At 33.2% G+C, this 2,766-nt stretch overlaps 1 long non-coding RNA gene across 2 annotated transcripts; it reads left to right on the top strand.

The window, feature by feature from the left end:
• The first annotated feature begins 239 nt into the window (after positions 1-239).
• Positions 240-2,766, top strand: LOC140181584 (uncharacterized). 2 transcript variants are annotated; one of them, XR_011876462.1, is made up of 5 exons: positions 240-398; positions 990-1,052; positions 1,137-1,319; positions 1,527-1,634; positions 2,161-2,766. It is a non-coding gene; the product is annotated as an uncharacterized lncRNA (long non-coding RNA). The 2 variants fall into 2 exon arrangements; XR_011876461.1 differs by lacking the exon at positions 240-398 and adding an exon at positions 503-554.

Genomic DNA, 2,766 nt, shown 5'->3' with positions numbered 1-2,766 from the left:
TCTCGTAGAACTGAGTCTTATGTCGTTCCAAGTTATTGCGGTGAGAATTTCTTCCTAATTTGTTCTTGTTTAGTTCGGGACTTAAATTTTCTCACTCACTTCCGATCCGAATTTTTTCAGACAATCTCCGTGTCTGTGAGAGGTGAATTGAATTTGAGATCTCTATTAACTCCAATTTGTGCCTAGTTCAGCTTCATACAGATACTTTCTCACTTGCTTCTATGATTTCAATTATTCCATATTGCTATTTCTGCACCTCTTTTGTGGATTTTGTGAACTGAATTGTGGAAAATGCAAGAATTACAATCCTTAACTCAAGCTTCTCACAACTTCCAAAGTGAACGAGCTTGTAACCAAATCCTACTAGCTTGTCATTATTCTTCCAGGGGACCTACACAGTAAGCACGTTTACTCACAAACTTCTCTTTCTGATTCTTTTTACTTCTCTTAAGATGAGATATATATATATATTTATTGAACTGTTTATCCTTTGTCTGAATGTCTTTTGTTAAGACTAGATCAATTAGGAGGTACTCAACTTTGAATAAAAATAGGTAAATAACTCATTAAGCATAAGCTATCTAAGCAATAATAGCAATAGGTAATTTCAATTTTCAAGCTTTCTATGCTTCTGTACCAAGATAAACTCAATGCATTCATGTAGATTATTGCACTACTAAAATAAATTGATTGTTTACTTTACTTTATAATTGTAAACAAACATACTTAGTATGAACATTCTTCTTCTAGTGCCAATTGTATATAAAGTTGATCGTCTTCGAGATGGAAAGAGCTTTGCTACGTAGAGAGTTGATGCAATTCAAAAGGGAAATATTGTGTTCACTTTGTTGGCTTCATTTCAAATAATTTTTGTTCTTAACGATAGTATTGAATGGACTTTCTCATGCAACAACAACTGAGATATGTTCATTTAACATATTCTCTTTTATAAATTTAGAGTATGCTTCAGTTATTTTCTTAATATACAGAAAGAAGAATTAGGATTTGACCACCAGGAAGTAGCCATGCCATATATGCCTCCACTAGATAAGGTAAGTTATATGGTTATTTATATTAATTAAGATTTAAGAATGAAAATGGTGTTTTGCTGATTTCAGAATATTAATTGTTTCTAGCTTTTGTCAATGGAGGAGCTGTGGGAGAGACGTCCTACTGACCCTCGTCTTCTAAAGTAAGATTTTGGAGGAGCTGCAGGAGAGACGCTAAGAAAGTTTCACGCCAAGACTTCGTTTTTTCCGCTTTCCATGGCTTCTGTGCATCTCATGTATCTGCAAACACATTTTCACTCTCATTTTCTGGTACTTTTTTTTAAATCTACCTTTTCCTATGATTGATGTCATAACCTGTATTGTTCAATTTTCATAGAAGTGGTATCTTCCTTACTAGCAATCGTTGTGAAGGTTGTACTCTTATGCGTTCTTGTTGATTTCCTATTGCTAATTTGTAATTATGCAAATCAAATTTGGAACTTTTATGCATTTTTCTGCTCTATTTCATTGCACCAGTTCTAGTCTCTACTCTTATGGTGGCCAGAGAAGAGCTTGCCACCATCAACAGGAGTGCAACTGCCAGAAGCTTCTTCATTCTGAATTTTTGATACACTATGTGCAATGGTAATAACGGGATTAATTATCTTTGATGATTTAGATCAAGAAAAGGCAGTGAAGTCATAAGTATTTGATAGATTTTTTCGAGAATTTAAAATTTCAAATAAGGGATCGGAACAAAAGAATATAAAGCAGATATACAAGATATAGTTAGAACAACTAATTGTGATGGTTATTTTGGTTATCAATTTTGTTCTTTATTGTTCTTGACTGTCTATTAGTACTATTGTATTGCAAATTAATAGCCATTGGGCTTTAATTTTAGACTTATATATTATTAGTGATTATTATGCTTTAATTCTAGACTTTGGCATCTATTAGTACTTATATGTGATTTGTGTTTTAATCAATGGTTTAGCTTTTGGATTGACTAAATTTATAATTAAAATTTTGATAAGAAATAATGTTAATCTATTAGTACTTATATGTGATTTTTGTTTTAATCTATTAGTACAATAATGTTAATTCTTATATATTGCCTTGTCCATACTATGTCAATTTTGATTTGATTCTTTTTTGCAATAAAATACAGGATATGAGGCAGCAAGCCAATGAAACTGGAGAAGTTACTACACCAATTATAGTAAAGTAGCTAGAAGATATTTTTAAGTTGAATGAGACATTTGCCAAAATAAAACTGTACGTATTGCCATAATTTTTCATAGACTTTACTTGCTCGTTCGCAACATTTGCTTCGGTTTAATTAAAACATTAGTTAATCCTTTATAAGAACATGGTACCTGTAATACCCGGTCAAGAGTTTAGGAGAAGAGGATACCCACAACGTCTTCCCCAAAGGCGAAATGACCTTGCGACAAATAAGAATTCCCAAGGAAAAGGTAGGAAAAAGCAAATAGTGGTTGTTTCAGATGTTTTGAGCTGTCAGAGATGTGGAGGTCATCACCCAAATAGACCGTGTCGTTATGGTTCGGGTTTGTGTTACAATTGCGGGAAGCTAGGACATTTGGTCAGAGATTGCCCACATCGGAAGGACCGGGAGACTGCCAGGTCTGATTTTCGTACCTGAGGTAATAAGAAAACTGATAACTTAATTCTTTACCACTTTAGATAATGCTGAAGGCTGGTATTCACTCATAATACATGGTCGAATGAAAAATTATGATCTGTTCTAGATAAC

The sequence above is a fragment of the Arachis hypogaea genome, chromosome 18 (genome assembly GCF_003086295.3).
Source record: "Arachis hypogaea cultivar Tifrunner chromosome 18, arahy.Tifrunner.gnm2.J5K5, whole genome shotgun sequence".
Lineage (NCBI taxonomy): Eukaryota > Viridiplantae > Streptophyta > Magnoliopsida > Fabales > Fabaceae > Arachis > Arachis hypogaea.
Note: the sequence above shows the minus strand (reverse complement) of the source record. Positions and strands in the feature narration are given on the sequence as shown.